Here is a 20387-nt window from a genome sequence, read left to right on the forward strand (position 1 = left end):
AGGCCACATGTCACCTGACAGAGGCCATGTCGAGAGTTGGAGAAGACACTGGAGCACGAGCCCCCACCCCAACCTGCAGGGAGAGCAGGCAGGTCTGTGCCCAGATGGAATCTTTATGCTGCCCTAGAAAGAAGGACTCACCTTGCCCTCTCTGCTGATGGTCAACTTGCTTTCTGCACTCAGCACACCCCCGGAGAGTCTTCTGTGCCATGAGAGGGGGCCAGAGAAGAACCAGAGCCAGGAGCTGAAGGGCCAGCAGCGCAGAGCGGGCCTCAGTGCCACTCGGCACGGAGGAGACCCAGAAGGCTTCACAGATTTGTACAGGATGAGCAAGGAAGATTTCTGCAAAGTTCTTGGCACTTGTCCTAAAGTCCCCTTTCCTCTCCTGCTCAAGAAATCACACGAGAAGGCAAGTGAGGGGAAACTCACCATCCTGGGTACACATGCCCTTGCACATCTGGATTGATGTGTCTGATTGCAAATGAGCAGGTCGCACGGCACTGGGTCTCCCCAGCCAGCCCCGAGTCCATCACTCTTGGAATCTGCTCATCCTCTGCTGCCCCATTTCTGTGCAGGGGTTTGGGGATAATGCCCGATATCACCTTTCACGTGGCTTAGTGGGTAAAACTTCACTTTCTCTTCCTCCCTCCACTTTTCCGCCCCAGAGGAGGCAGAGTGAGTATTGTGATTGATTCATGTAGGAAGAATAAACTGGGCTTGGTGCTTTCCTTTTATCCCTGGGAGCAAGCTCCCTTCAGGGAACGGAAATTCTGGTGTGCTCCTCTGGCTACCAGAACCTCCTGGGCAGGTTCCCCAGGTCAGCACTTCCCAAGAGGCACATGGACCTTATATGGGGGTTCAGCTTACAGGCCTATGTGGCTTCCACCCAAAGCTATGCCCCCTCATCTAGCCTTTACCAGGAGCTAAGGTGACATTTGGCCTCATTACCCTTGGTCCTATTTCTTCAATTAATCAGGACTCAGATGGAGAAGAGAGTGGCTCTTTATTGGATTTCATTAAGAACTCCAGCAAGAGGCACCACTGTCCACCCCTCACTTAAATAAAAAGTCCTCACCTCTGTGCTCCACATTTAACCAATGTCTGTCAACACTTTCTCTCAGACCTCACCGCTTCACTCCATCACCCCTCCCTCCCCTTGCCTAGGGCTCCATCATGTCCCAAGCAATCACAGCCTCCTCACTGGTCTCCCCACTACCCCTTGTCCTCTCCTCTCCTGGCCATGTGATAGGTGCCTAGAGCCCATCTCTGTCCCATCTACTCACTCACTACTTGAGGAAACATCCACATTCTATTTACAGAGGACCATTCCTCATTTCTCCCCCCCTTTTTTTCTCACTTCCCTCTGGACAGAGTCTATTTTTATTTTATTGCATGGAATTTGTCTTTTGAAATAATTAACCACCTTCTTGCAGCAATTTTTCTTCACCCAGGAATGCAAAATCACATAACACATTGGAATATTTTTTAACACCCAATTTAAATTATGCAGTTGCTGTATTGTGATAAATATGTAGATCAGGGGAAGTTGGGGTAATATGTTCCAAGCCTGAAGCTGGACTCCCAGTCCACAGAGGAGGTCAGCTGGGAGTGGACAGGAGGTGTCAGCCACCTCCTACGGTGACTAAAGCAAGAACTTTTCTTTCCTCTGCAAACCTGAGACCAGATCACAGGCCATTCAGCCGGTCCACTGTCTCTTCCGGGGCAGATGCTTATTATGCTTTATTTTACCTCACTTCATGCTCCCAATAACCTTGAAAAGGGGACTCCACATTTACATATGTACAAACTGAGGCTCAAAGTGGCCAAGCAAATTGCCCGGGGGCACGTGGCCAGGAAGAGGGCTCTCAGTACTGTGGGACAGCCCGGGAAGTTTCCTGTTGTTTATTTTTATCTTTCTCCTCAGATCTCCAGCTCCCTTCCTCCCTCTTCCTGTTCCTATCCTACCACTTCACCTTCTTGTATCACTGAGAGCATGAGATGATCAGAAGACAACCAGCTCTTTGGATTGGATGTGTTAGAAAATACTCAGCAACTGGCTGTCTGGATAAGAAGGCCCTGATTTGTAGCACTTGCCAATTCCCATAGTGTAAATGTTCCCACTATAGCCTGTTTCAAACAGCCAATGATTTAATTACCAGCTCACCAAAACACCTTAAATTTGACCATCTGCTCTTGAGTCAGTACCAGTGCACCATGAGACTAGATGGACACACTCCAGTCTCCCCACTCTGTATTCACCAAGGTATTCACTTGCTCTCCACATTCTCTGCCGCCTGGTGAGGCCGGAGCCTACATGGAAATGCTCCAGAACCTCCCCCTCTCACCAGCAAGGATCTGACCTGTGTAGTTACTACCTCTCCTTCCTGGACCATCAGTATCCCCTTCCACTCACTCCATCACATTATCACACTAACACATTTGATGTCCCCCAGAAGGAACCTTCTCATGAAGACACCCCCTCCAGACACCACCCGATTCACCTGATCTTTGAAGCAAAACTTCTCACAAGAGTTGGCCGGAGCTGTGTTCTCCGTTCCCTCTGCCATCCACTCCTCAGCCTACCTGGTCAGACCTACGTCCCTATGACTCCTGAAGACACTATGGTCAAAGCACCAAAGTCCAGTAACTGCGGCCTCTGGATCTGGAAGGGCTTGGGAAGCAGCTGTAAGTCTATCTGACACATCTGCCAAGCCTTCGCCCCTGCTTTTTCCACCACTGAGAGTGTGTGCTCTTGCCCAGGTTTTTGCTTGACTCCTTCCTCCAGGCATTTGCTTCAACGTCGCTTTCCTAACCACCCCATCTAATAGTCCCTCCCTCTGTCCTTTTCCCTGCTTTACTTCTGTCCACAGCTCTTATCATCCACCTGACATGTTCATATTTAGTGATGTATTTGTTCATTTTGTCTGGCAGGATGGCGGCTCTGGGAGGACATGGGCCTTGTATTTGGATCACTGATGCATCCCCAGTGCCTGAAACACATAGTAGGTGTTCAGTAAATATTTGCTAGATGAGTGAATTGATGAAAGCATGAACAAAATAGTGAAGCTAAAAATCCAAATCCAGATCTGTTTGGCTTCAAAGCCTGTGTGCTTCCCTCTGCTGCGTGGTCTGCCGCACGGCCCGTTTCCATGAGCCAGAGGCCTCAGGGGGCCACTTCTAAGATTTGTTTGTTCTGTCTGTCATGGTCTTGTTAGGTTTTTTTCCCTTTCTTTTTTGGGTGCCTGTAGTTAGAGACCTCCTTCTCTCTGGCTTAAAAATTTCCATGGACTGCATGGCCTTTAGGAAAAATCTAAAATCTTGAGCCTGGGTTGCACAGTCCCCCAACTTCTGATGCAGGCTCCCTCTCTAGTCTTGCCCCCTGCCCCCTGCCCCCACCAGGGCAGCCCATAGCCACCAAGCACTGGCAACTGCCCACACATACCTCGGGCTGCCGTTACATAGTACCTCAGACTGGATGGCTGAGTCAGTAGAGATTTAGTTTAGTGGGGTGTTTTTTGTTTGTTGGTTGGTTGGTTTTTTTTTTTTTTTTTTTTTTTTTTTTACATTTCTGGCAGCTAGAAGTCCAAGATTGTGGTGTTGGCAATGTTAAAGGAAGGATATATTCTCTCTCCTTGGCATGTGAACAGCCATCTTCTCCCTGTGTCTTCACATCACCTTCCCTTTGTAAGTGCCTGTGTCCTAATTTCCTCTTTTTGTAAGGACATCAGTCATACTGGATTAAGGTCTACTCATATGACCTCATTTTACCTTAATTACCTCCTCAGAGACCCTACCTCTAAATGCAGTCACATCCTGAGGTACTGGGGGTTAAGACTTTAATATGAATTCCTGGGGGACACAGTTTAGCCCCTAATACCTTGCATGGCTGACTCAACTGATGTCACTCTCCTTCCCGGATTCCCCACCCCACAGAGTGCATTGACCACCCTTCTATGCACTCCCACCATCTCTTGCACTGCCCACCCTGCCCCCCCACAAGTCATGCTGGGTTGGAATAGTTTTTTCTGACTCCATCTCCCCTTATCGGACCTCGAGGTCCTTGGGTTCAGCAATCAGACCCACTTAGGAGCCAGTCTTTGGCTTTAGCATACAGTGAATACGGAAGATGCGTCTCAGGCTGAAATGGACGGAGGGAGGGAACAAACAGGTTTTTGAGGAATTTCTTCCTGTTGCTAAAAATCTCTCTGCTTCTTCCTATTTCCTGAAACAATACCCTGGAGCAGATGAAGTGACAAACTGCCAAGGACTACATTTTACCTGAGACACAGCCAAGGGGGAGAGTTCTGTCTGGCTTTCTCTAGGGGCAACTGTGTTTTGAGAAACTGAGGTCACTGAGATCCCTTGGATCCAATTCTGACTGCTTCAGTAGTCGGCTTTGTGAGCCTGAGTTGCGGCTCACTTCACCACTGTAAGCATCAGTTCCCTGACAAATGGGCATCATACTCCTGACCTGTTATGTGAATCAGAGAAAACAATGGGTGGTTAAATGTTTTGAAAAATTTCAGCTCTGTCCAGATGAAGGGATTATATAGTTATATTATTGGTATTGAATTCTAGGTGGTGACATAGAAATTATTTCCCTTGAGTATTGGATATATTGCTGTTAAATAATAGAACTTTCCTGATTTGGAATAATTGGAGGGAGGATGTTGGTGAATTAGTGATAAGTCTGAATTATAGAACATTGCAAAATTTTTATTACTTTTAAATTAATGCGAATGAACGACTAACCCTGTATTGTCAAGAAAAGGTCCCTTAGGAGAGTTGCTTTAATGAACAGATAAGAGTCACGGGTAATTAAGCACTCACTGTAAACAAGGGGTTTAAACCGGAATGGTTTTAAAAGTACTGGGGGAACTTTTTATTTAAAAAGCTAACCATCTTCCCAGTACCATTTGGGTGCTTGACAAATCTTTTCATAATCCCTTGCCTGGGTCAGATTATGAAAAATTGTGAGTAAGCAGGATTGTGAGTCACTGAAGCATGGTTATTCTCCAAATGACAAGCTGGGAATGCTGCTCAGAGTGGCCGGTGCCAGGAGCCAGCAACCTTGTGAATTGCCTAGGATCCCTCAAGCCTGCAGATGGCTAAAGGGCTGGTACCATGTCCAACAGCTGCACCCCCACCACACATATATGCACTTTACATACACTACCATTTCTCATTGGCTCATTACATCCGCAATCACATGTGTACTTCCATAAAAGTCACTCACAATCACATGACACATCTATCCCTACACTCAGATATACACACACACCAAAGCAAAAACAACCACAAAGACTGAACATTCCCCTTAGGATCCCAACCCTAGGTAAGAGATAAAGGGTCCCAGAGGACCAGAAGTGTCCCCTATGCATGTCTTCCTCCCAGAGATACACTAGATACATTAGATGAGCTCCAAATTACAGGTGTTCACTCTGCTTTTAAAAAGAAGACAGCAGCTTGAGATATGATTCTCTACTCTCCAGCTTGTAAGAGAGAAGGAAGAGCATTTCTGGAAAAGAGTAGAGGAAACAAAAATCAGAAAGTCAAGAACAATGATAAGGACTAATAGGTATTGGGCGCTTGCCATGTACATCTGTGCTAAGATCTTTTTTTTTTTTTAGATCTTATTTATTTATTTAGTCATGAAAGATGAGAGAGAGAGAGAGGCAGAGACACAGGCAGAAGGAGAAGCAGACTCCATGCAGGGAGCCCGACGTGGGACTCGATCCCCAGGCTCCAGGATCACTCCCTGGGCTGAAGGCAGCGCTAAACCGCTGAGCCACCCGGGCTGCCCTTGTGCTAAGATCTTAATGCACTTTTTCCGTTGCTCCTTGCAACAATCTCACAAGGCAGGGGATATTACCATCACCATTTTACAAATGAGGAAACTGAGGTTAGATAGCCTAAGTGACCTTTCTAAAGTGCCGCAGCTAACAGGTGCTCAGCCAGGATGCAGCCCCAGGGTTGTCTGTCTGTCTCAAATAGATATTAACTAAAATCTGTATGGGATCCAGAAGAGGTGGACTTGAACCAAACAAGAATTGATAAGGACAGGGAGTGGGTGTTAGGGGACAAGTGCTATACTGAATAGAAAAAAAGAAAGAGAAGGAAACTGGTGTCCTGGGAGGTACCACAACCCATGGGAGTAAGAGGAAAGCCAGGCCTTTATGACAGCCTCGAATATTAAGAAGTTTGCAGCTGACTTTACTGGAAAGGACACATGGTGATTGGTGTTGTCCCTTTGAGAGACTCAGAGTCAGATGTCGGAAGTAAAAATAGCTGCCAATTAACAGAGCATTTATTGAAACATTACTAATCATTTTAGAAGCAACATCTCCTTTGGTCCACCCAATGACCCTATGGAGGAGGTGCAGTTGCTAATTTCATTTTACAGATGAGAAAACCGTGGCTCAGTTTTTTGGCAAGTCAGAAGTTGCTAAAGTCACAGAGCTAGCGAGTAACAGAGCTAGGCCTCAAACCCAGGTCTGACTGAGTCCAAAGCCTATGCTCTTTTCCTACTGTGTGTGCACCTGACTCATCCTGCTGGACGATGTGCTGAGAATCATCAAGGCTTTGACTATATCCCTGACTGTAGTAATGGGTAGGAACTGAGAGCTTCAGGAACCCATGTTCTTTTTCTTACATCAGGACTGGAAAAGAAGAAGAGAAGGCAAGGATTTTTCAAGTCTTAATCTCCAAGACCTCTGAGAATATTAAAGAGGTAATAACATGGCGTAACTGGGAAAGAATAGCAAAGGATATTTTTTTTTATCAGAACCGTGGACAGCAGCCAAGCAAGCGAGGGTGGGGAGCTGTCCTGGGTACTAGTGCTAAGAGCTGGGAGAAGAGGACATTTATTAAGTCCACCACATGCCAGGCACCATTCCAATGCTGTACATATGTCATCTCATTTACTATTCCAAATGGAATTGAAATGTAGATGTCATTTCTCCCATTTTGCAGGTACAAAAGATCAATGATGGAAAGCACCTTGTCCAAGCGTGCACAGCAAGTAATAGAACTGGGATTTGAGTCTACAGTGATCTGCCTGGTGATCTAGTCCCTCTTTCACACAGATCTTCCACAGATCTCAGAGACCTCCTGTTCCTCATTCTCACAGGGTTGGGGGGTCTATCCTGAATATCTCTAGGGAAATCAAACATAGGTGATCTTGGCCTAGGGTGATAAGGGGCTGATTTGTGAGTCTTTTTGTGCTGGGAGCAGGGCATCTGAGAAATGGAGTGTCCCATTCACTCCCAACCACTCCCATCTTTCAATCAGAACCAAGGTTTTGGTCAGGGGGAGGTGATGGCAGCCCTACGTGATAAAGGGGATGAGGTATTATGCAGGTCACCTAAGAGGGAGGCACAGAGATCTGCACCCACAGGCTCAGCTCTCCCATCCCAAGAGCCCTTTCAGATCAGCAGAGGTTGAGACTGCATTAGCACCTTCCCTCAGTGGGTGCTGCTCCATTGACATGTAGTACCTCCTGCTCCCTGAGACCCACTGCTGAGCCCTGACACGGTCTGTGGGAAAGATAAGCCTGAGGAGCTGGGCTGAGGTCTGCTTTAGAAGAATTTTGAATTATGAGCTATAGAATTTAGATTATTTCTCATGGAAAATGTGGTGTCCCCTAAAAAACCACCATCCATTTTTAGAGACTTTACTAAGAGCCAGGCATGGTGCTTGGCCATTTCCATATATTTTCTCATTAAATCTTCACTACAGTCTTGTAATGAACTACCTTGAGATAGTTACAATTATCCTCTTTGTTAAAGGTGATATAACTAAGGCTCAGAGAGGGGAAGGGGCTTGTCTAAGGTCACAGAGCTGGTTCTGGGGCAGAACCAAAATGAAAACTCTGGTCTGTGTAACTCCTAGTCCTTCACTCACCCTCTCATTCCAGGGGTGATTGACCCCCTGTGGGCCAAGGGCCTGGCTCAGGAGAAGGCTGACCTGGAGGCAGGGCAGGGGGTGGGGCTGCAGCTTCTGCCTCATTAGGCGTATAATCACCACAGTTATAGCCATAAACCCCACTCACAGGGAAATTACTTGGGACATAAAAATTAATGTAATTTTCTAGGATTCTTAGATTTATTTAAGATTGTCTACATGGACATGTGGAGTGGGTAGTCTTTGAACTCTCAGGGAGGGTGCGGCATGAAGCAAAGCAAAGAAGGGCCTTTGAGTTCACTCCAAGGACAGGAGACCCACTCCCACCCAGAGAGAGTCCATCCTCAGTTTCAGGCAGCCCCTTTCCCTAGGCCCCTCAGCCCCGCTAACACTCTCCTATCCACCCCCTTACCCCCACGCCCCACCTAGACAACAGCATCTGCCTCCTGGCTACCTTCCCAAGCACACCCAGAGGGATCTTTGTCCTTGTGGCTAGCTCTGGACAGATCATTCTCTTGCTTTACAAAGTCACCTCTACAAAGACCATTTCCTCACTTGTTAAATGGGACTACTAATACCCACCCAGAAGTGTCGTCACTAGCTTAGCTCATCAGTGTGAGACATGGCCATTAAATCATCTGAGCAAGTCCTGGGCTGCCAGGCAGCCCTAGGACAATGAGCCAATGCCATGGGTCCAAGAGCATTCATGGCTATGCTCTATGCTCTGGTGGCCACAGAAGGGAGGCCTGAATTAGTGGCCACTCTGGCAGCTGCCCAAGGCCTTTGTAGTCCTGAGATCACCTCTGCCCCACAAGGGAGTCCCAGCCTCCCTGTGCACAAAAACATCCTCTCACCAAGGCTTTTGATCACATTGCAATCATTTTGTTCCCCTTCAGTCATGATGAATCAATTGTAAGTCCCTGAAGGTGTTATTTTCTCTCACTTCTGGGACTTTGCACATGCAACCCTCTGGCTTACAGCTCTCCTCTGCCTGCTCTGACTCACCCGCTGATTCCCATTCCACCTTTAGGTTAAGAGCTCAGCACAGATGCCTCTTTCTTCAGGGAGCTTTCCTTAACTTCCAGCCTTGGTAGATATTGCTGCTCTGTGTTCCCAGGGACCCCACTTACACTGGGGTGTGAGGTGTCTTGGGGGGGATGAATGGAAAGTGAGGCTGGAGAGGGAGATGCAAGCAGCAAGAGCTGTGGGCTGGGGCTGGGGAGTGCCACTGTGGCGGCCACCTGGAAGTTTTCCTGAGTTCAGCCTCTCCTGGGTGGGGCCCAGGTGTGATGTTTTGTGGATGCTGGCCCCAAGGGTGGCTCTGCTTACCCAGTAGATAGGAGCAGGAGGCAGGAGCCTGTTCCCAGAGGATCTGAGCCACCAATTGGCAGGGTTCCATGCAGCACTGCCCAACCCCCGAGTACTTATCTGCCAAGAGGCGGTGGGGCAGGCAAGGAGGGGTGGGAAGTCTATGCCAGAACCTAGATCTAAGTCTTAGACTAGACTCTGTGCAAACTCATGTCAGTAAGCTCAGTGTGTGTGACTGCACGTTGTCTACATTAAAATATGTGGCTGGGGTGGCTAGGTGGTTCAGTCAGTTAAGCATCTGCCTTTGGCTCAGGTCATGATCCCAGGGTTCTGGGATCAAGCCTCACGTCAAGCTCCCTGGTCAGTGGGAGTCTGCTTCTCCCTCTTCCTCTGCCCGTCCTGCAACCCTCTCCCTTATGCTCTCTCTTGCTCTTTCTCTCTCTCTCTCAAATAAACAAGTAAATAAAATCTTTTTTAAAAATGTATGGCTATGGGTCTGCTGGTATCTGACTATATGTATGTATATGTGTGTCTCTGTACAAATATGCAGTATGTGGGGGTCCATATGCATATGTGTGCCTGTAAGTGTGAATCGAGGTATCAGTACATGTGAATTTACGAATATGTGATAGTTGTGCTAGCAAATAGTCTAATGATTGTGCACTCTGATTTCAGACTTTCACTCACTGATGTTCAAATCTCAGCTCAGCCACTTCCTAACTCTGTGACCTTGAGAAGTGAAGTGAGAATCACTTCACTTTTCTGAGCTTTATTTTTCTCATCTTTAAAATGAGGGTGAAAATTAGAGTGCCCATACTGATTGATTTTTACAAAGAGATCAAGTAAAGCAGTGTATGTAAAGTACTTAGTGCCATGCCTGGATCATAGGAAACACTTAATGAATACTGGCAATTATTATTTGTTTTATGTGTGTCTATGGGTATGTGGTTGTCTCTGGGTTTATGTGTGCATCTAAGCAGGTGTTTATGGGCCAGTCTGGGGTTAAGCATATAGTATTGTGTATTTATGTGTAAGCACATACATTGCAGCTTAAAAAAAAAAAAAAAACAACTTTCTAAGATCCTCTGGAAGCTCAGGTGCCAGGGTAACTACTAGGTGTGGAGGCCGAGAAAAATCAAGGCCATTCCACCTCAAGTTTAGCATTAGCACAAGTACAGCCATCTTAGGCCCCTGTGAATAAGAGCTGAACTTTATAGGAAAAACTGCAGAATGTCCTCAATGTCCTCGGCAGGTAATCCCATATCAGAAAGATAACAGTGCTCAGAATTGCCCTCGGCAGAGAATCCCATATCAGAAAGACAACAGAGCCCATGCCCAGTGGTAGAAAGTCCCCTATTAGAATGAGAACAGAGCTCAATGCCCTTGAAAGCCCCACATCAGAATGTAAACAGAACTTGAGAAATTCCTCCACCCCTTCTGAAAATCCCCTAGATCAGCCTATAAAAAAACCAGCTGTAACCCACTTCGGGGTCCAAGTCCCTGCTCCGCTGTGTCGGGTATACTTGGACCCAAGCTCGAGCTTGTAAATAAACCCTCGTGTGTTTGCATCGGTGTCGGCTCCTTGGTGGTTTCTCGGATTCACAATCTTGGGCACAACACTAGGAAAGAAATTTATGCTCCTATTGTGTCTTTAAACCTCCTACCCTGACCCTTGGTCTTTGAAAAAAAGATGATCATTCTTTCAAAAAATCAAATTTTGAGTTATCTGGAACTCAGACACACACAAATTGAACCCCTATATGTAGGTAACGTGCATGTGGTACACATGTGTGCACAAACACGTATCAGCATCCATGACTGTCCATGGCTTACCTGTATATTCCAACCCACAGCCCAGGAGCCAGTGGAAGCAGAAGGAGTAAGTGGTCCCTGGAAAAAGAAAGATGATATATAAGAAAGGTCATTTTAGGCCCCTGGCCATCTTGTGATCTATGCTTGGCCAACACTACTTGCCCAAAGCACATTTCTTTTAGAGCTTCCTGGGATATGTTGAAATTGCAGAAGAGTAGACCTCAGTAGATAATGCTTTTAAAGGGAACAGAAGAATGTTAGAACAAGCAGCCACTATCAGGCCAGGAGATAGCTTAATCATATTAGGGACAATAAATCAGGGGCAAAACTCCCAGGGCAGGGCTGGTTCAAAAATAAAGACTGACCTGGCGCACATTCTCGACTTATCTTTGCAGGATCTAAACCTCTTTGAGCACTCAGGTACCAGACCAACTAAAGCCAGAGATCTGACCCAGAGACTGTCACCTTCAGACAGCTTTTGCCCCAATTGCATGCTGAGTTCCCTGTCCAAGGAGGCACTGCTTTGGCAAATATCCCCTGTGCTCTCCCTTACTTATTGCAAGTAAAACCCTTTCTTTTCCTATTTTTTGGCTAGGTTGTGTCTTTTGGCTCAACACCCACCAAGAGAACCCAGTGCTGGGTAACACCTATGTAAGGTGGACAACCTCTAGTTCTTAACAGAATGACCTCTATCTTGACCTTGGAAATGAGTGGAAGTGTCTGCAAGCCAAAAAATCCTGAGTGTGACAGCTAGAGAGGGGCACGCCTTGAGTTCTGCCTCTAACTCAGGGCTGTTGCCCCTGGGTGTCCTTTAACAGAGAACACAAACCTGGAGCCAGGCAGATGTGGGTTCAAGTCCTTGCTCTCCCATTGGCTCCTGGACAGGATTGCACTTGGCTGAAGTTTCTGAGTGCCTTTCTGGGGCCTGGCCCCAATCCCAGTTAAGGAGTAGTTAGAGGCTGCAATTAGAAAAGATTAAACCGGGCACCTGGGTGGCTCAGTGGATTAAGCATCTGACTTCAGGGGAGCCTGGTGCAGGGCTCGATTCATGGGGCTCAGTCTGTTTGTCCCTCTGCCCCTCCTCTCTATTAGTGCTTCCCCCCACTCAAATAAATAAAAAAATCTTAAAAAAAAAAAAAAAAGAAGACTCAAACCTAGTCTTACCTCAGAGAGCCCTGCATCCTAAGTAGGCCATCCCAGTGGATGTGACACACCCAGGGAGTTGTGGGTGATAATTGGAGGCTCGGGAAGGGTAGAGTCTGGCTGGCCCAGGGAATGGGCCAACTTTTGCTACTCAAAAGGCAGACGAGGGAGATGGATAACAAAATTGAGAGCAAGTGCTTAGTAAATGGGCAAAGTACTTTTATGTCTGTTGGGTCTAATAATTTTTTTATTTTTTTAAAAGATTTTATTTATTTATTCATGAGAGAGAGAGACAGAGACAGAGAAGAAGCAGGCTCCATGTAGGGAGCCTGACGTGGGACTCAATCCCAGGACTCCAGGATCACTCCCTAGGCCGAAGGTGGCACTAAACTGCTGAGCCACCCAGGCTGCCCGAGTCTAATAATTTTTTAAAATAGGTCTGTGTTTATACACCAATATTCATAACAGCATTATTCGCAATAGCCAAAAGGTGGCAACAACCCAAATGTCCCTTGATGCATGAATGGACAAACAAAATGTGGTACATATACACAGTGGAATATTATTCAGCCTTAAAAAGGAAAGAAATTCTGATACCTGTTGTAACGGATATACCTTGAGGCTATTGTGCTGAGTGGAATAAGCCAGACATAAGAAGAAAAATACTATAGGATTCCACTTATGAAAGGCACCTAGAATAGTCAAATTCATAGAGCTAGAAACAGAATGGTGGTTGCCAGGGACTGAGGGAGAGGCAATGGGGAGGTGTTGTTTAATGGGGACAGGCTTTCCATTTTGCAAGATGAGAAAAGTTCTGGAGATGGAAGGTGGTGTTGGTTACACTACATGGTCGTATGTGCGAATGAATTTGAGCACAGCTGTATACCCAAAAAGGGTTAAAATGGTCCATTTTACATTATGTAGATTTCACCACAATAAGAAAAACGGAGCTTGAGTTTGCATTTTTAAAAAAGATCTATTGAAGCTAATGCACACACAGTGAAAGTCACCCTTCCAACTATATAGTTCTCTGAATTTTGACAAATATGTACAGTTATGTAACTACCGCCACAATCAAGGTGTGAAACATTTCCTTCATCCCCCAAGTTTCCTTCATGCTCCTTTGTCATCAGTGCCCACTCATCCTCCCAACACCCAGCCCTGGCAACCACTGATTGGTTTACTATCACGAGGGTTTGTTTTTTTCTAGAATGTTATATAGATGGGATGATACAGAATATAGCTTTTTGAGCCTGGCTTCTTTTCACATCACATAGTGCATCTGAATTTTACCCATTCTTTGAGTATACCAGAGGTTCTTCCCTGTTTGATGCAGACTGGCATTCCTGTGCATAGATGTACCATGGTTTACTAGTCCAGTCACCACTGAGGGGCATTTGAGTTGTTTCCAGTCTGGCGTGATTGTAAATAAAGCCACTATAAACATTTTCATATAGGTTTTGTGTGGACATAGGTTTTCATTTCTTTGGGGTGCATATCCAGGAGTGGGGATTGTTCTGTCACATGGTGAGTGGATATTAACTTTACAGGAAAGAAGCTGTTATTTCCCAGGTTGGTTGTTCCTCACTTTGTTTTCTAATTTTGTTTTTTTGTAATGGCTCATATTTTTTGTATTTTATAAAAGCATCTGTCCATGATGGGCTGAAAGGGAAAAACCCCAACTTGATCTTATCCTACAGTTACTTTGAGGAACTTTCCTCTGGGAGGATTTAGTCAATGAAATACTCGGGGAAAAGCTTCTTGGCAGAGAGAACAGCATGTGCAAAGGCCCAGGGGAAGGAGAGGGTACAGCAGACCCAGAGAAGTGGGAGCATGGGGCGGAGGGAGGGAGCAGAGAGTGAGCCATGAGGCTGGGAATGGGGTCAGGGACCAGATGGTGTGAGATGAGGCTGAGTTGGCACTTTATTTGGTGGGGGGTGTGAGAGCCATTGAAGGATCTTAAGCAGGAGAGGAAACTGATTTGATTTACATTTCAAAAAAGTTCCTCTGGCTGGAAGTAGCGGCTCCCTGGAGGCAGGGAGCTCCTGGGCAGGCATCCAGGTCAAAGATGAGGAGACTGGGACTAGGACTGGGATGTTAGCAGTGGTGGGGCTTAGAAGGTAAAATGGATAGGATTTGGGCATGTGCTAAGATGTGGGTGGGGAGTAAGGCAGTGAGAAAAGTGAGGGGCCCCAGTTTCCCTGGCCTGGGCCAGATGCTCCTATATTGGAGTCAGTGGTATAGAGGGGCAGCCTGTTGGGGGGTTGGGAGTCAGGCAGGAGCCTGGAGATCGCCCAGCTCTATGGCTATAGGGCCTGCCTCCAGAAGCCTCCCCCTCCTTCCCGATCTGAACCCAATTCAGCTGTCACTCAGGCAGGCCAGACCATGAAAGGCCCCCAAAGAGCTGGTGATTTGTGCAGCCCTGGCTGACCCATTGTCCCTTTGGGATTCGGTCTTTGCCAAGAGTAACAAAGAGCTCAGCAAAGAGCTGGCTCTGGGCTTGGAGTGAGGGGTAGGGAAGGAAGGGGGAGGGGGAAAGAAAGGAGGAGGATCTCGCCTGTGGCCTAGGCCAGGCCCAGGGTGTTGCTTTCAGCCTTCTTCTAAGGCCTGTGTTGGTCTAAACTGTGTATAGGTGGTACAGTGTACATGTGAACACATTGCATTGTGCATCTTTGTGTGTGTGTATACCCTAGTGCCCTGCGTGTGGGTGCCATCATACATGCACAAATGTTAGACATACTCTGTCCCTCTAGATTTGCTCTCCACCCTGCTTCATGCCCCCCAAGAACACTGACCCTGCAAGCGCCTCAACCAGATTCCTGTCTGGCTTCTAGCTGGGTTCGGCCAATGGCCACCCTGGCCAGCAGATCAGAAGGCAGGGGCTGGACTGGCCAGCTCCTCCCCCATCAGGCTGTGGCTCAGTAGTGGCCTAGGAGTTATAAAGTAGATCCGACTATCTGATCGCCATAGTTTCTGTTGGAGAGTCCTGCAAAACTGCAGGACTGTAGCTTTGCAAAACTGTAGCTTTGACCAGCTCCCACATGGCCCCATCCCCTGGCCCTCCAGGCCGAGGGTGGGCAACCTGGCTCCCTACTATTGCTAGCACCAAGGGCATCACTATAGCTTTGGATTTTCCTTTACCCTATGCTCTCCTTTGTGGATGGCCCCTTCATTACATTTTGCTTACCTTGTTTGAGTGTGCCAACTGTTTCTTGCTGGGCCTCTGGCTGAGACAGTAGGTACCCACATTTGGGTCTGTGTGCACATGTGCGCACTGCATCTCTTAACAGAGCTGTACCTGAAAGGGCCTGTGTGTACATGTCGATGTATTTGTGCTCACACATACATGTACTTTGTACCTGTGGGTATCCTTACATCTGTACATGTTACCATTTATGAATGGGGACACGTGGCATGTATGCCCATGCCCATACCCATGTGGGTATGCACACTCATGCAGTTTTTATTGTTTCTGCATATCCATGGATGTGAGTTTCAGCTGTGTTTGGTGTTTTTGGGTGGCACTGATTGTGTCTACGAGTGCGTGCTGGCAGAGGCACCACGGGGAGAAGGCCGGATGGTTGCAGGTGCAGATTCCTCCTACAGGCTCCTAGGCAGCCAAGGATCCAGAATTGCTCCTCCCAGGCTTCCCCTGGAGCTTCTTTTATTTATTTATTTATTTATTTATTTGTTTATTTATTTATTTATTTATTTATTTATTTATTATAGACATAGAGAGAGAGAGGGGCAGAGACACAGGAGGAGGGAGAAGCAGGCTCCATGCAGGGAGCCCGACGTGGGACTTGATCCCGGGACTCCAGGATCATGCCCTGGGCCAAAGGCAGGCGCTAAACCGCTGAGCCACCCAGGGATACCTCCCCTGGAGCTTCTTAAGAAGCTTTGCCCTTCCAAAGAGACCTGCTCCTGGGACTTCAGCTTGTTTTGTTTAACAAACCTCACCGAGGGGGAGGGGGGGACATATAAAGAGTTGTTGCAAACCAATAAAAAAATAACAGCAATCCAATAGTAAAATAGGCTAGATATATGGTCAAATAGTTCAGAAAGAAATATTACAAATGGCCAGTAAATGATGAAGAAAGCTTAAGCTCACTAATAACAATGAAAATTAAAACACGTGAGGAAACTACTTTTTGTCCAACAGATTTACTAAACTAAAAAGCGGATGGTATTCAATAATGGAGTAGGTGTGGAGAAATGAGCACACTCATGTATCTATCAAAATATAAAGTATGTGTATTTTAGATCCCAGCAATTCCACTTGAAAACATCCATCCTATAAAATTACTAGCACATACATGCAAAAATATATTTGTAAGGTTATTCCCTAAAGCACTACGGTAATACAGAAATATTTAGAAATAACTTAAATGTCTTTCAGAATTATGGTTGAATACATTGTGGTATATCTATACTCTGGAATACTATTGCACTGTTTAAAAAAAAGTATATCTGTATTACTTACATAGAATTGATGTTTTCTATATAAAAAGTAAAATTGAAGACAGTTGTATTAGATAATCTCACTTATGTTTCTGAATAATTGTGTGTAAACTGGCTTAGTGGTTTGAAGATTATCAACGTGCTTTTTAAAAAAAATTCTTTAAAAAAAAAAAAAGACTTATTTAAGAAAGAGAGAGAGAATGAGTGAGAGCCCAGTGGGGGTGGGAGGCAGAGGGAGAGGGAGAGAGAATCCCAAGCAGACTCCCTGCTGAGCACAGAGACAGTCTCAAGGTGGAGCTTGATCTCAAGAGTCTGATATCAGGACCTGAACTGAAACCAAGAGTCGGACACTTAACCAACTGTGCCCCCCAAAGGTGCCTCACTTTTAAAAAATTATGATCTTGGCCATGGTTGGTCAGGGAACATCCATCTGCCTTAGGGGAATTAGAAATGTTCTGAAAGAAATAAAAAGAGAAAGGCAAATTCCACTTCAGATATTCAAAAATAGTTAAGGGTGTTTGTTAAAGGATGTTATCACTATTAACAAAGAGGCTGTGGCCTCCACTCCCCATTTCTTGCTTCAGGAAGAGATTACGAGGATGTCGCTAATCCCATAGGACTGATGGCCTTGTAAGAGGTTTCCCTCTCTCCTTATCTCTCCCTCCCTCCCCACCCCCCCCCTCTGCTATGAGAGGACACAGTGGAAGGTGGCCATCTACAAGCCAACAGGAAAACTCTCACTGGGAACCAAATTGACCAACACTTTGATCTTGAACTTTCCAGTCCCTGAAAACTGTGAAAAATCAAGTTCTAGGTCCTTTAAGCCACCTAGTCTGTGGGACTGTGTGACGGCAGCCCCAGCTGACTAAGACCGAGCTCTCACATTTTAGCATGACTCGTGAGCAAGGCTCTGACTGTCCTTTGTTCTGGACTCTCTTGTCATGGATGTTTGTGTGGCAAACCCTCTGGAAGACTGACATAGTGTCCCCCTCTGGGGGAAAGAGCAGGCATGCTACTGCTAATGATAGAAGATTTGGGTCCCCCAATTAGAGTTGCTCTCTTATAACATGACCCAGTCTGTGTGCAGGTGATTTTTATTTTTTTATTTTTTTAAAAGACTTTATTTATTTATTTACTTATTTATTTATGGGACACCCAGAGAGGCAGAGACAGGCAGAGGGAGAAGCAGGCTCCATGCAGGGAGCCCGACGTGAGACTCAATCCCGGGACCCCAGGATCACGCCCTGAGCAGAAGGAGGCACTAAACTGCTGAGCCACCGGGCTGCCCTGTGTGCAGGTGATTTTTAGTCCTTTCTGTGCTGATCTGTGGGAGTTGGGGCTCTGCTGTTATAATTCTGGCTACTGCTATTGCTGTGAGTTACAAACTTCTTCTGGCGCACCTCATGTCTTCTGCCAGCATCCAAGAAGCAGAGGCAGGCTAACTCCTTAGCATGCAATTAGGGTAAAATCTCAGACCCTGCAGAGTTCCTGACAGTCCTGCCCTATATCAAATCAGGTGTGACCCTTTTGGCCAGTAGAATACTGTGGAAGTGATGCTATGTGACTTCAAGACCAAGTCATAAAAGACAATATAGCTTCTGCCTGGTTCTCCTGGGGTTTTCACTCTTGGATCCCAGTCCCCAGGCTGTGAGGAAGCTCCAGATGCCTTGAGGAGAGGCCCACGTAAAGAGGGATTGACAGGTCCCATCAGCTTGTTAGAAATGTGAGGTAAGCTAACTTGCAAGTGGATCCTCCAGCCCCAGTCCAATGCTCAAATGAGTGCAGCCCCTCAACATCTAACAGAAAACTCAGGATCACTTAAGCAGGACTGCCCAGCCCAGCCTGCCCCTAGATTCCTGACTCAGAAAGACTGTGAGAGATGTTAAATGATTACTGTTGTTTTAAACCATGGCATTTGGGGATGATTTATTGCACATAATAAATAACTAATACATAAAACCTAGGCCTCACCCCCTCAGTGCCAGGTGATCCAGCAGAGGGGAACTCGGGGCTTTCCTGAGCTCCCATGCAGTGTGGAAGTTAGGGTAAAAGCCAGCACACCTGCCACAGGGCCTCTGAACCTCATTTTTCCCCATCTATAAAATGGGGGATGCTAACCATAGCCCCTTCCTAGGATTGTGGGAAACATTCAGCAAGATAATCCACATAAAGCACTCAGCACAGTGCCTGACATCAGTGTTAACTTTTGTGTATAACAAACTCTATCATGTGCAGTATTGCCTTTGTTCATTATTTTGAGAGATTAAAAATTCTGAGTAGTCAAAAGAACAGTATAATAATTACTCAAAATCACACCAACTAGATTAACAATGAATAACTTTTTTGTCATGTCTGCTTCGATTCTTTTTAAAACTCTGCAGTAACATATGTATGCATTCTACCTTTGAGAAGTGAACCTAGGGATGCCTGCGGACGGAGTTCCTCATCAGGCTCCCTGCGTGGAGTCTGCTTCTCCCTCTGCCTGTCTCTGCCTCTCTCTTTGTGTCTCTCATGAATAGATGAGTGAAATGTTAAAAAAAATAAAAAATAAAAAAAAAAGAGCCTATAAAAAAGGGAAAGAGATGGGATCCCTGGGTGGCGCAGCGGTTTGGCGCCTGCCTTTGGCCCAGGGCGCGATCCTGGAGACCCGGGATCGAGTCCCACGTCGGGCTCCCGGTGCATGGATCCTGCTTCTCCCTCTGCCTGTGTCTCTGCCTCTCTCTCCCTCTCTCTGTGTGACTATCATAAATAAATAAAAAAATTAAAAAAAAAAAAGCGAAAGAGAGAGAGAGAGAGAAGTGAACCTAAACATTGAGGGTGAGGCTGAGAGCCTCCTGGCTGCTCCCCACTCCTGCCTCCTGTCCCTGGGCGGGCCTCCACAGGAGTGTGGCGTGCTTACTTCTAGTTCAGCTTTTCTCCCAACATTGGGTGGTGGGTGGCCACATCTGCAGGACCCCTGAAAGCCAAGCATCCCACTCCTGGTGCAGATGTAGAGAGATGCCTGGGGAGCAAGGCAGTAGCAGGTAAAAGGAAAAGAACAGGAATAATGAACAAGAGAAACCCAAAGGAGTTCCCACAAGCTGCCTAGAGAGACAGGAATTAGAAGCTGGGCCAGGCTCGCTCCGGGCTATGGGTGCTACCATGGCTTCCTGCCATTTGGTTATCACTGTCACCTGCACAGTTAGCCCCACCTCCCAGTGTCACCAACATAGCCACAGAGTCACACACAGTGTCACCTGCAGAGTCAGTCCCATCACCTCTTGTCAAACCAACACACACATAGTGTCACCTGCATGTAGTGAAGCTCACTATGACCAGCCAACACCCAACATAGTGTCACCTACACATGGCCACAGAGTCTCTAGCTCAGTCGCACACCATCCCAGAGTTGCCTGCCTGTAATAAGCCCCACACAGTGATTTGTTGTACCATCCTCCATCAGTTGCGATGTGGGGTGTGACATCAAACCCAATGTCACATGACCCATGCAGACTCCTCCCCCCACAGAGCCTTGCCCATACATCTCACTGCACATTGTGTGCTACTGGGGCCTAGGTCGTCTGGCTCAGAGGCCTGGGCTCTGGCCCTGCCTCTGCCAGCAGGACCACCATTCACCACCCAACTCCAGGAGCTGGGGAGGCCAGGGCACTGCGGAAGCAGAGCAAATCCAGAGAATAGGCTTTGTTCTTTGTGGGCAGGTCATTAAGGGGAGCTGGAGCCCCTCTGCCAGCCCCTCCCCTCCAACAAAGGAACAAAACAGC

The 20387-nt window shown here is 46.7% G+C and overlaps 1 long non-coding RNA gene across 4 annotated transcripts in view; it reads right to left on the bottom strand.

Moving 5' to 3' along the window:
- Positions 1 to 20387, bottom strand: part of LOC140607405 (uncharacterized) — a 77316-nt gene that overhangs the window by 49765 nt on the left and 7164 nt on the right. For 2 of the 4 annotated variants that reach the window (XR_012009439.1, XR_012009440.1), the window contains exons 2-3: positions 11044 to 11100; positions 142 to 385 (exon numbers count right to left, since the gene is read on the bottom strand). This is a non-coding gene — a long non-coding RNA (uncharacterized lncRNA). The remainder of the gene's footprint in view (positions 1 to 141; positions 386 to 11043; positions 11101 to 20387) is intronic. The other 2 variants (XR_012009442.1, XR_012009441.1) reach the window with 1 other exon arrangement.

This window comes from Canis lupus, chromosome 16 (genome assembly GCF_048164855.1).
Source record: "Canis lupus baileyi chromosome 16, mCanLup2.hap1, whole genome shotgun sequence".
NCBI lineage: Eukaryota > Metazoa > Chordata > Mammalia > Carnivora > Canidae > Canis > Canis lupus.